Below are 14,493 nucleotides of genomic sequence, written 5' to 3'. Positions count from 1 at the left end.
TTATGTTCAACCTAACAACTATGATATAAGTTATGTTCAACCTAACAACTATGATATAAGTTATGTTCAACCTAACTACTATGATATAAGTTATGTTCAACCTAACAACTATGATATAAGTTATGTTCAACCTAACAACTATGATATAAGTTATGTTCAACCTAACTACTATGATATAAGTTATGTTCAACCTAACAACTATGATATAAGTTATGTTCAACCTAACAACTATGATATAAGTTATGTTCAACCTAACAACTATGATATAAGTTATGTTCAACCTAACTACTATGATATAAGTTATGTTCAACCTAACAACTATGATATAAGTTATGTTCAACCTAACAACTATGATATAAGTTATGTACAACCTAACAACTATGATATAAGTTATGTTCAACCTAACAACTAAGATATAAGTTATGTTCAACCTAACTACTATGATATAAGTTATGTTCAACCTAACAACTATGATATAAGTTATGTTCAACCTAACAACTATGATATTAGTTATGTTCAACCTAACAACTATATATAAGTTATGTTCAACCTAACAACTATGATATAAGTTATTAGCAGTGATTACAATGGTGAAGGTGAATGTCTTAAGCATTGGTGGAGGTGGGTAGCACAAGATACAGGGCGAGTTTAAAGCTCTAGGTAGGAAACTACGAGGATGAAACTAAGTACTTTTTGCTTTTACTTATGAATAAGGCATAGGCTGGACAGCTTTTATTTCGTTGGGGAATGAGTTCCATAGACTAGGTGTTACGGCCTCTTTGGGTCGTAACCGGGTTCTTGATGGATGAACCTAAGTGATAGTATCCGGCCCCAAGTCGGTAGTGGCTTTCATGAAGTAGACTAGGTAATGCAGTAAATAAAAAAGGGGGGATTAACACAACTGATTCCTTTATCAATATATTCCCATCACCTTAAATAAAAACATTAAAATAAAATATTACTTCACATAGATGTATATACAGGTGTCTCACACTGAGCACTCCACGACGTTAACACAATGCAGCCTTCGTTAATATTCGTGTTTCCACAACACACAGTACCATTCCCAACCTTACTGGCCACAGTACTGGGAAACACTGGCGAGTCTACCTTTTGCCGTGGCCCAGCCTACCGGCAGTCTCACGAGCGGCCTCTCTGCCCACAACCACTTTCCAGCTAAGTGCTGGCAGAGAACCTCAGCCAAGCGCTGATTGGGGCCTCTACACAGACAAATACAAGGTTATCGCACACATTGCAGAAGCCTCTAGCGACGGGCTAGTAATGCTCCTCGACAGGCACCTCACTGTCGGTCGTCTCTTCCCCGTAGCCAATCCCAGGATACGCTGAATTCTTCCGCTACTACTCCCCTAGCAGAAACTACACTATTCCTGATCGGCGGCGGCTCACTTAGCCTTCAGGCGGGACTAAGTTGGGAGAGTTTAGGCTACCCAGGGCCATCCTCAGTACCACTGCTGCCCCACGTCACCTCTGTGGATACAGACACGTCATCAGTTATAGGTACTGGAGAAACCAGGAAGCAACATACACACTCGGGCATTGACATTTTGCTTGTAGCTCCAACAAACGGCACTGGTCTTGAATCGCCACATCACCAGAGGTCACTCACTACTACCTCACTTGTTAACAAAGGCAGGAATCTTGAGCCATTTGCAGGAATCAGACTGTCTCCACTAGAAAGCGTCGTCCATATGACAGCAGATACTGTGGGGTTAGAGAGCTGACTCACAGATGGAGCTGACGTCGCTACTCCATACTCCGACGATGTAGTCGGGTTCATAACACTAGGTCTCTTTATTTGCATAGAGTGTTTACACAGGTTTAGTTATGTTCTATTATTTGTATTAATACTAAGCATTAATACTTTGCGTATATCAATGAGATATTTATTTCTGGTATGGTGATTATGGGTTCTATTACATCTGTCCAGGAAGAGTTTCAGAACAGGGTTTGCATTTAAGAACAAGGCTTTGTACATGTAAATAGGACAAGAGAATGTGTGGATTGAATGTATGCTCAGCATGTTTAGGGATTTAAAAAGATACCATATGTAGGATAGGGATAGATTATCGAGTAGTATAATTAAAGGAGAACAGAGTGGGAAACATAATATTTTATTTTAGAGAGTAAAGTTTTTGAGCCTTTTTTGGCTATGTGTTGTATGTGGGTGCTGAAGTTGAGTCTCTTATCTATGTATAGGCCAAGGAACTTTCCATAATTTTTATTGCTGATGTTAACTTTGTCTATCTGAAGTTGAATTAGATTTAATGATTTGCTTCCAAATAAAATGTAGTAAATTATTTTCAAGTTTAGTGTGAGTTAGTTAACATCCATGATTGGACTTTTTTCATTCGTTTTTTATAACATTATCTAGTGTGTTTGGGTTTGGGTCTGAGTAGAAAAAGGTAGTATCGTCAGCAAATAGCATAGGTTTAAGAATGTTAGAGACATTAGGCAAATCATTGGTGTATATAAGAAGTAGGAGAGGTCGTAGAATGCTGCCCTGTGGCACTCCTACGGATAATGATTGAGTGGGGGAGGTTATATCATTGATGGCAACATATTGGTGTCTGTCTCCAAGATAGGAGAATATAGTTCAGGGCAAGACCTCGGATTCCATAATGGAGAAGTTTAAGTAAGAGGTAGTTATAGTTAACAGTACCAAAGGCCTTTCTCAGGTCAATGAAGAACCCAACTGGGAACTCATTTTTGTCAAGGGCTGTGTAGATTATATCAAGCAGATATAATTACTCGTGTAGATTATATCAAGTAGATATAATTCCTCTTGTAGATTATATCAAGCAAATATAATTACAGATATAGAGTTACTCGTGCTTTTTAAGGGATATCAGGTAAAGTATGACATTCTAGAGATTTGTTGAATATCAGAGCTATGGGTGGGGCAAGTGCATGAACGGCACTCGTGTAAACCATAGATGGTATTTCACTAGTGTTTCCAGCTTTGATTTTAGTGAGTAAATGATAGACATAACATCTGCCGAGCTGACTGGTAAAAGGAAAAGAGAGTTAGGATAGCTAACGGTAAGATATGTAGTAACATGTGTCTGAGGGATTTTTTTTGACGAGGTGAGCACCAACAGATGGAAAAAAGCTATTAAATTCAGTTGTCATTTCTAAGTCTGTTGCAGGTGTGTAACGATCCTTGGAGAGTTTTATCTGCGTGTTATGTGATTGTTGTTTAGATCCTTGATTGACTTAATATGCTTTTCATGTTTCCTTTTGCTTCTTTGAATCTACGCCCATAATAGGAATGTTTCGTTCTTCCTGTTATACTGGTAAGCATTAATGAGTATCTCTTAATTAATTAATTTTATTAATGAATTCCTGGGTGAGGAATTAATGAGATCCTGGGTGTTCGGGAGCTGTAACACCCAGGACCTCCCCCGCCCCCTTAGAGTTCACACCCAGGGAAGCGTTCTCCTAGAGGTCAGCCCAGATGACCTCCGGTTTATCTTGTATATTGATTAAAAATTCCTGGGTTAGTCTTAGTCAGCATAGTTTCAAGTATGTAATATTTCATGCAAGGAAATTAGACTCCAGATTCTTATGTGTAAACATCCCTGGATCTCCCCCTTTTGGCCAGGTCAGAGGTCAGTCACACATGTAATTAATAACTCCTCTCTTGAAGAGTGTATGGTAAATGTCAAACAAGCTTTTTGAAATATTTCTTGAGTGTTTGTACACTCTTGGTGGGTAGCAACAGCAGATCTCCCCCTCCCCCTGTGGGGGGTTGTATATAGAGGGCCTGTAGGAACATAGGAAGGGAGAGTGCGGTACACCGGGATCGAGAGCGGGGCTGTGAAGAACATCTCAGCCAGGGAGAGACAGATAGCTTAAGGTAATGTGTGTGCTCTCTGAGTTCTTGTTCCATGTCCAAATTTCTTAACTTTTTGCCAGTGTTAGGGTAGGATTTATAATTGGTGATTGACATAATTTTGGTTTCAATAAACTTACGTGAAATTTCCCGTCTGTGTCAATTGTTGAATCCTCTTAGCCTTTTGGATATAGTGGCTGACAACCATTTTCATAATTAATGACAGTCATAGAAAGTACTCTCCTAGTCAAGCAATGTTTCTTGCCTCGTTGCTTGATATAGTTTCAATGGTCAAAGGCAGATGGTGGCAGCGTATTTAATCCTTGTGTTAGCATTTCCTTATTGGCAGTGTACCTTTGGTTCCGGTGTAACCATCATATGTCAGCTCATAACAGTGATAAGTAGTGTTTACATTAGTAACCATTTTTTGTGTTCCATTATAGTGGTGCATTTTAGTGGCGGTGTTACAATAGAGTGGTGTTACATTTGGTCCCGCTTAGATTTAGCTACATTTATCTATGATTTTAAAATATTACAATTGTCAAATTCAGAACAAGAAACTATTTCCGTAACGACTTACACAAATGGTTTCAATAATGAGTGAACTAAACAGGAGTACATTAGTCTAAATCAGACCTTACATCTTGGCTAATAGTGAGTAACATTTAGCTTACAGTTTGAGAGGTGATATATGTTGGGAAAATAAAGCGTAGTTTACCATTAGAGCAGTGAGAAATATTGCCACATTTTATATTACAAAAGTAGACGATGAGAATACAATCAGATTCTAGGGGTAACCCAGAGCAAAATCTCTCTCAACATTGTAACATAGAACTGACTTCCATAGCACTCAAGATGCCTGTCAGTTGGCGTCTCTTTATGACGGAAGTTCCTTCAAAATCTCTGTTATCCAGCTGGGGTCTTCCTGCTTTCTCTGCTGACCAGTCAGTTGCTTTATTCTATAATGTATATCTGCTGCACCATTATATACATCACTTATTCTTAAGTTGTGTTTCCTGGCAATGAAGTTTATATTTCTGGAAAAGTTGGAGTGGCCAGTGACAAGTGAGTGCCTGAAAAAAGAATTGTTTGAGTTGGCTGGATTGGTGATTCCCTTCACACAAAAATATATAATTCTTTGTAAACAACTTCTCCATTTGCAGACGATGAATCACAGTAACGGTGCTGAAGATATGATGACCAAACCACACATCAGAAGATGGGAAAACGACGACATTTCGGTTCGTCTTGGACCATTATCAAGTCGTGTGTATCAAACACATGACTTGATAATGGTCCAGGACGGACCGAAACGTCGTCGTTTCTCCATCTTCTGATGTGTGGTTTCGTTAACGTAATTTCTTTACGTGTGGGTGTGCACATCATGCCTGATATGAGATAACAATGAGTGCGAGGATGGACACCCAAGATTCGCCTTGAACATTTCCTCCATTCACAATTAAGCATACCAAGATCAGCCTTTTGTTGGTCCTATAGTTCACATCTATACAGGCTTAAATATTGAGTGCTAAATAACCTTACGTTTGAAAGATATTAAGATGACCGAATTTACTCCTAATGACATTTGTTCTAACTTTAGGTCTCTAATAGCATAACAAAATTTGAAAAGTTGCCCCTTTGAGGATATAATATGCCACAGATATTTGTCAGTATACTTTACAGAAATCTCTGCTTAGTAAATATAATTTGGGATCAATATAAATTGAATCTAGTGAGTTAAAACAAGCTAGGGCACACTTGGCAGGATTCAACGTTAGGTTGTATTCTGCACTATATCTTTCACATATTCCTATCAAGGCGTCCATAGCATCTTTGGTGGGTGGGAGTAGAACTAGATCATCAGCATAACAGAAACATTGGCCGTAATACTGCCTGTGTGACAGCCAGCTTATGGCTCTTGGGATCAAGATAGACAACAAATGATATAGGACTAAACACTGCACCTTGTTTGACTCCATTTTTAGGAAGAAATATTCATAGAGGACAATACTCCAATTCACAGCTAATATACATACCTCATAAGAAATATATAAATAATCTAGTAATGACAGGGCATACTTCTCTGTTAAGCAATTCTCTAAAAATTTGATGCATGCAACTTTTTCAAAAGCTTCGGAAGCATCAGGAAATAAAGAGAGAACAGAACTACCTTACGAGTTGTAGAACTGAATCGTTTCCGCCACCATGAAACTACAGAGCGTTGTTGAGTCAACCTGTTCTCGCGAGCGTTCCCAACGTCAAGAACTGTCGTACTGAAGTGCCTTATCCTAACCTACCAGACGACTCACGAACAGAAAAAGGCATATGATATCAATTGCGTGAGCTGCTACCATTTTCTAATGCGACAATTTTTAGCTTTAGGTAAAGTATACGTCAAAATGCGACGTGCTATTAGGAGGACGCGAGACTGAGCAACCATTTCTGTATGCAAACTGAAGGTCAGAGGCGTCCAGTTGGTCAGCTGGAACGTCAGTAAGTAATCAAATTCTTTGGTTAATTTAGTGTTATTAGTGTTTAGTGGGGGAGTAAAGTGTTATCACTTTACTCCCCTGCGGGCACAAAATTGGGACAACTATTTTTCTCTTGAATCTGAGCGAGCGACATATTTTTATGTCTGATGAACAAATATTTCTAAAAAATTCAATTCTTATCCAATCGACTTGTGGATAGTATGAAGATGTTTGCCATGAAATTTCAATTTACGTTTTCTTTATTAGCCACATAGCCTATTTGAAAGGACGGAATTGTCTTGTATCTTCGTGGTAGAACTATTGTATTGTAGACATGGCTAGTGTGGGCGACGAAGTTTCTTTATTTGGTGCCGGTCTAACGCATCCTTGTGTGATATTTTATAAAAATGTTCTTCTAGAACATTTTATTGCGAAAACATTGGTACAAAAATGAAATACATACGTAGAAAATTAAGGTCAGGACAGTGAAAAGAATATTCACTTTTCAATACTGGTTACACTAATATCCAGTAACAAGTAACACTTCGCCCACTTCCCACACTCTTGCGGGTGGGCCGCTACCACAATTCTACATTTATATGCATATGTCCGTGTAGAGAATTTTATTGTAATCTCAGAGATACCAAATTTAACGCTATAGAACAAGTGTGGAGTTGACAACGCTGAAAAGAATGAAAACATCTCGTCGCTGTTTGGAGCTCACGGCTAGTGATCGACGAAGATTCTTTATTTGGTGCCGGTCTAACGCATCCTTGTGTGACATTTTATACATATGTTCTTCTAGAACATTCTATTGCGAACACATTGGTACAAAAATGAAATACGTACGTAGAAAATTAAGGTCAGGACAGTGAAGAGAGTTTACACTTTTCCGGGTTGCCGCTCGATCACCCAAAACACCAGGAGCACTTTGCACTATTTTTGTTGTTGTTTGCCGGGCGCGCTAAAGTGCGTTCATAGTCCGTTTAGGGCAATAGTTCTGTAGTTGTCAGTGGAGGACACAGAAGCTTGACAGTTCTTAGGTATGGTAACAAGTACAGTGTTTATTACAGGAGGTGCTGTACCTGGAGTGTTTATTACAGGTGGTGCTTTACCTGGAGTGTTCATTACAGGTGGTGCTGTACCTGAAGTGTTTATTACAGGTGGTGATGTACCTGAAGTGTTTATTACAGGTGGTGCTCTACCTGGAAGTGTTTATTACAGGTGGTGCTGTACCTGGAAGTGTTTATTACAGGTGGTGCTGTAACTGGAGTGTTTATTACAGGTGGTGCTGTACCTGGAAGTGTTTATTACAGGTGGTGCTGTACCTGGAAGTGTTTATTACAGGTGGTGCTGTACCTGAAGTGTTTATTACAGGTGGTGCTGTACCTGGAGTGTTTATTACAGGTGGTGCTGTACCTGGAAGTGCTTATTACAGGTGGTGCTGTACCTGGAGTGTTTATTACAGGTGGTGCTGTACCTGGAAGTGCTTATTACAGGTGGTGCTGTACCTGGAGTGTTTATTACAGGTGGTGCTGTACCTGGAAGACAAAAGACTGTAAGACACACAGACAGACAAACAGTTCCAACATTCCATGTTAATGGTTGTCACAGCACATGTTAAAGGGACTATCATAACTCTCAATGTTTAGCTTTCATAACCATTACAGGTGTTAGAGTGTGCAGGTGTTTAACATTAGGGGCAGGACGCATACAGGTCTCGCATACAGCTGCAGTTAGGTCACTTTCACTCTCATCTCTCCTATCTCTCCCACTCTTGTACAACCTTAAATATTTCTCTTTGGAAACATGAGATGTATTATTGTACCAGAGCCTTCGTCACTATTATTGTACCAGAGGCTTCGTCACTATTATTGTACTAGAGGCTTCGTCACTATTATTGTACCAGAGGCCTCGTCACTATTATTGTACCAGAGACTTCGTCACTATTATTGTACCAGAGGCTTCGTCACTATTATTGTACCAGAGGCTTCGTCACTATTATTGTACCAGAGGCCTCGTCACTATTATTGTACCAGAGACTTCGTCACTATTATTGTACTAGAGGCTTCGTCACTATTATTGTACCAGAGCCTTCGTCACTATTATTGTACCAGAGGCCTCGTCACTATTATTGTACCAGAGACTTCGTCACCATTATTGTACCAGAGGCCTCGTCACCATTATTGTACCAGAGGCCTCGTCCATGACTTGTCACCATTATTGTACCAGAGGCCTCGTCCGTGACTTGTCACCATTATTGTACCAGAGGCCTCGTCACCATTACTGTACCAGAGGCCTCGTCCATGACCTGTCACCATTATTGTACCAGAGGCCTCGTCACCATTACTGTACCAGAGGCCTCGTTCAAGACTTGTCACCATTATTGTACCAGAGGCCTCGTCCATGACCTGTCACCATTATTGTACCAGAGGCCTCGTCCGTGACTTGTCACCATTATTGTACCAGAGGCCTCGTCCATAACCTGTCACCATTATTTTACCAGAGGCCTCGTCCATGACTTGTCACCATTTGCGTCAACAGAATAATCCTACCCTTCCTCACACTGTGGCACGATGAGGACGGGTAGGACCTGTGCCCTGTGGCAGGGTGAGAAAAGGGAGGACCTGTGCCCTGAGGCAGGGTGAGAAAAGGTAGGACCTTTGCCCTGTGACAGGGTGAGAAAAGGGAGGACCTTTGCCCTGTGGCAGGGTGAGAAAAGGTAGGACCTTTGCCCTGTGACAGGGTGAGGAAGAGTATAGGACGTTTGATAAACAAAAAATTAAAAGTATGTTTGTAATGTAGGAAAAAATGTGTCATCAGTAAATAAGAGAATTGTATAAACTTTGGTGACGTTCTCACTCTGAAACTGCCAGAGACTCTTTTATGTATGTTATTTGTTATTATTATTATTATTATTATTATTATTATTATTATTATTATTATTATTATTATTATTATTATTATTATTATTATTATTACTACTATATATGCTCATTAAAAGTATCTTTGTTTACTTTGCACAATGGGGATGGATTCGGGCATGGAGGGCATTTTCAGTGTCCTCCGTTATCATTTACAGAATTCCTGTAAATCATAAAGGAGAGCATATATTGAAAATTAATTGGTCTGGTGACTGAGATTAGAAGTGCTGTCAGCATCGTGAGACATGACAACAAGTGGCAACAGTGAGTACATTGCCTGTTGTCGTGTGGTTGTTTGGTCATATCCTCCAGCGGCATGAGTAATCTCCTGTGTAGTAGTACACTGGCTCCTGCAGTTTATTATACTTTGTAATGCTGTCTTATTTTTGTATTGTAATGACCCATGTACTCATAGCCTTGTGGCTAAAGCTCTCTCTCTCTCTCTCTCTCTCTCTCTCTCTCTCTCTCTCTCTCTCTCTCTCTCTCTCTCTCTCTCTCTCTCTCTCTCTCTCTCACACTCTCTCTCTCTCTCGTGCTCTCTCTCACAAGAACATACAGGGGTACACGGTGGATACAGTCACAACACACAAGAACATACAGGTACGGTGGATACAGTCACAACACACAAGAACATACAGGTACGGTGGATACAGTCACAACACACAAGAACATACAGGTACGGTGGACACAGTCACAACACACAAGAACATACAGGTACGGTGGATACAGTCACAACACACAAGAACATACAGGTACGGTGGACACAGTCACAACACACAAGAACATACAGGTACGGTGGGTACAGTCACAACACACAAGAACATACAGGTACGGTGGGTACAGTCACAACACACAAGAACATACAGGTACGGTGGATACAGTCACAACACACAAGAACATACAGGTACGGTGGATACAGTCACAACACACAAGAACATACAGGTACGGTGGGTACAGTCACAACACACAAGAACATACAGGTACGGTGGATACAGTCACAACACACAAGAACATACAGGTACGGTGGGTACAGTCACAACACACAAGAACATACAGGTACGGTGGGTACAGTCACAACACACAAGAACATACAGGTACGGTGGGTACAGTCACAACACACAAGAACATACAGGTACGGTGGGTACAGTCACAACACACAAGAACATACAGGTACGGTGGGTACAGTCACAACACACAAGAACATACAGGTACGGTGGATACAGTCACAACACACAAGAACATACAGGTACGGTGGATACAGTCACAACACACAAGAACATACAGGTACGGTGGGTACAGTCACAACACACAAGAACATACAGGTACGGTTATCTTGAGATGATGCTGAGAGGGGAGGGGCTGAACAAGCAAAGTGTGGGTGGAGTGACCTTGAGTGGGGACGGAATGAGGAAGTGGAGCAGGGTGGGTGGAGGGAACAAGGGCGGGTAGGGTGGGTGGGAACTGGGTGGGGTAGGTGTAGGGAACTTGGGGCGGGAACTGAGAGGGAATAGAGGGGGATTGCAACCCTATTGAGAACCCCTTCCATTCCGATAACATCGGAGTGGACATATAAAATCAAACAAATTGCCAATAAAGATATAATTCCACAAAATAACACAATACCTGTAACTTTGTCACCAAGCGTCATATTAACTTGAAAATTTAACACAATGTTCTATGTAACGAATGAACATTAAAAAGTAAATCAGAACAAACGCACACTCACTGTACACACAATATACACCGCGCGGAACATCTGCAGAAAGAGGTGAGGACATAGGACAGTACCCTTCCTGAGTGGACAAGAGTTATGACCGTGTGCCCAAGATGAAACAGGTGTTGATAACTTAGTATAAACAATCTCTCCGATCGTCCCACAAGAAACACATGTACACATATGTGCACACAAGAGGCGGTCAGGTGCACATCCAACCTTATCGACACTGTAATTCCTTACACTTATAAAAAAAAATCTGAGTAAAATAATGAAAATATAAAGGTATAATATACTTAACTATGAATTCCCTTAACTAATTGTAAGACTACTCTCGTGGTGATTAAAACTACGATTGTTCCTCGGTAAGCTACGCCTGTTAACTACGTCTGACCCGCCCTTGGGGAAAAACATCCAACACTAGCAGCCGTCCTCCCTAAGACACAATTCACGACCAGAATGTTTGAGGTCAGTCTCGCTGCCAACATGACCCCCTCTATGATGATAACTCAGCTACACTCTAGGTGACGGAGCACCGTCTGCGGCCTTATCGTTAAGATCTAGAACTCGAGGCAACTCCATGTACCTCAGAAATGTATCAGTAAACGTCCTTCACTGATAATTTCCCAGACAACCTGCCGAACAGATTGCTGTACAACCTACACCTTGGACCACAGGATCACATGTCCAGTGTGCTGTCCGCTCGACCTACCGGCTCACTGGGCAAACTTGTTCCATCTTAATTGCACATTTTTATTCAGACTGCTGCTTGTCCCACCAGTTATCCAAACCTTTTTATCCAAACAAATCCCAATCGGCAACAGGCGTTCATAAAGCACGTGGCTGACTATAAACAAATTTGAAGACAAGAAAAAACAAGAGGAAGGGGGCATTATAATCACACACTGAAAAAAGAGGCCTTCAAGTCAAAATCAAGCAGAAGAGGCCACATTTGTGAACTTCAGAAAAATGTGTGGAAAGAATAACATAAATTATTTATAAATTAAGACACTGGTGGACGAGCACAAACAACTTCAGGGGAGGTCAGTGGGTGATAAAAATCACTAGAAGTTTAAAAACTGCTTATAATGAAATACTGTAAATTACAGTATGATGATGGGCTCCTGTGAGCAAAGCTCTCTTCCAGAAACTACAAAGAATTGACATCTCTCTCTTAAAAAAAAATTGTGTATATGTGTACACACACATGCACATACTCGCACTCACACACACACACACACACACACACCCACACATACAGTATATACACTTAAGTCAAATTAAATTTGAAATTGTACATAATACAAGCATATCAATAAGGCAATTATGAAACATAATATAATTTTATATAAAATATAATAAAATATAACTATGGTACCATCTTTACAACTGATATAATCGATTACTTAGATATAGCTAAAACATCCATGTCATCTCGGCACCGTGGGATATACAAAGGAACACAAACGTGTTCCCATATATCTTGTGGATATGCATTTTCTACATTCCATACTCCATTATCCAAGTCATAACATTCTATTACACCCGTTGCACGGTCAAATGTAGCATCCGAGTGAAATCCACCAATTACGTAAAGTTGAGAACCTATTACAACAATTCCTGCATGATAACGGGGGGTGGGGACACGACTTACAACTGACCAGCTATCTGTGATTGGGTTGTAGCAGTCAATGGTGTCAACTAAGACTCTGGTGTTTGTGGCTTCATCTTCATACCATCCACCACAGATATACATACAGTTGGAGCATGTAACACAGTAATGATCTGCCCGCGGAGTGAGGAGCGGGGTACGAGACTCCCACGTGCCGGTACTTGGGTTGTATGCGTGGCAAGAATCCAGAACTTGATCACCTTCTAACCCACCACTGACATAGAGCAACCCATTAAGAGCAGCGGCTGCATGTTGTTGCCGTGTACCAGTCAGGCCAGCAATAGGAGTCCATGTATCGGCTGCAGGGTTATAAGCTTCACAGAGACTTTCATCTTCAGCAATACCATCATCACTGGCTTCACTTACTCCTACTGCATACAGCTACCCACCAAGAACACTTAGGGAAAATCTGCATCTTTCACGCTGCATTGGAGCCATGGTACTCCACTTATTCTGTTGAGGGTTATATCTAAACCCAAATGGGTGAATATTTTCCTGTAGCGACTGATTGAAGCAGCCACCAATGACATACAGCTGGTTATTAGCACTGCTGTACCATAATTACACTGTTCAACATGCGGGAGGGTGGTCAAGTGACGCCAACGACCAACCGAAGGTAAAAAGTAAGTAATCTCATTTGTTATACCAGCAATACTGAAGCCGCCTACCTTCACTACTGCCAATTCCAGCCCTCTTGGATTAACAAGGCCAGTTGGAGGTGCTGGTGAAACGGGCAGGGCCATGCGACGTAGTGCAGCTCTCATAGGCTCCTCTAGTATGGAGAGGCATGCTGCCCGCTCCAAAACTGAAGCAGGAACCTCCTGTAAATTAAGTGCATGCAGGAGGGCAGGAGCATGCCGGGTACGATCTGATGGGCAGTGCTGAAGCCAACCAGCAACAGTCAACAACACTTGTGCTTCACTACAATCTTAAGGATAGTCACATGACAGAAGATGCAACACCTGTACCACCGTCAGCCGTTGAAAATCTGACATTTTACTGAACTGATGAAGGTGGGAACTCATGAAGGCATATACCCTCTTCCTCAGTCTATGAAGAGAATATGTCTGCAATGGTGGCAATATCCACACAGTTGTCCAAGTCAAGCTGAGCCTGGAGATAATTGGAGCAAGCCTCAACAACGGTGAGCACCTGAACATGGGCCGCTGCTGCCAGAACATCCTGGATGTTTGCCAGGTTGAGAGAGAGACGGCTGGTGTACGCATACTCCAGCAAGCACTGCAATCCAGCAGCACTCACACCGTTCAAACAGATTTCGGATTGGCAGCGTTCTCGCATTTCATCCGTGAACATGGTACGGAAATAATCACTGCAAGATGCTAGGACAACCCGATGAGCCTGAAAAGCCTCACCACCAGCAATGAGTGTCACATCGAGCAATAAGCCCTTGGAACGTAAGGTATTAAGGTCAAATAGCAAGGTTCCTGTGTGCGATGGATGCTCGAACTGTACAGTGTTGAGCGGTCGTGGGGTAACCGCTGTGGATACGGTGGATACAGTCACAACACACAAGAACATACAGGTACGGTGGATACAGTCACAACACACAAGAACATACAGGTACGGTGGATACAGTCACAACACACAAGAACATACAGGTACGGTGGATACAGTCACAACACACAAGAACATACAGGTACGGTGGATACAGTCACAACACACACAAGAACATACAGGTACGGTGGATACAGTCACAACAAACAAGAACATACAGGTACGGTGGGTACAGTCACAACACACAAGAACATACAGGTACGGTGGATACAGTCACAACACACAAGAACATACAGGTACGGTACATACAGTCACAACACACACAAGAACATACAGGTACGGTG

Source organism: Procambarus clarkii, chromosome 46 (genome assembly GCF_040958095.1).
Source record: "Procambarus clarkii isolate CNS0578487 chromosome 46, FALCON_Pclarkii_2.0, whole genome shotgun sequence".
Taxonomy (NCBI): domain Eukaryota; kingdom Metazoa; phylum Arthropoda; class Malacostraca; order Decapoda; family Cambaridae; genus Procambarus; species Procambarus clarkii.
The sequence above is the reverse complement of the archived record's forward strand: the minus strand, read 5'-3'. Positions refer to the sequence as shown.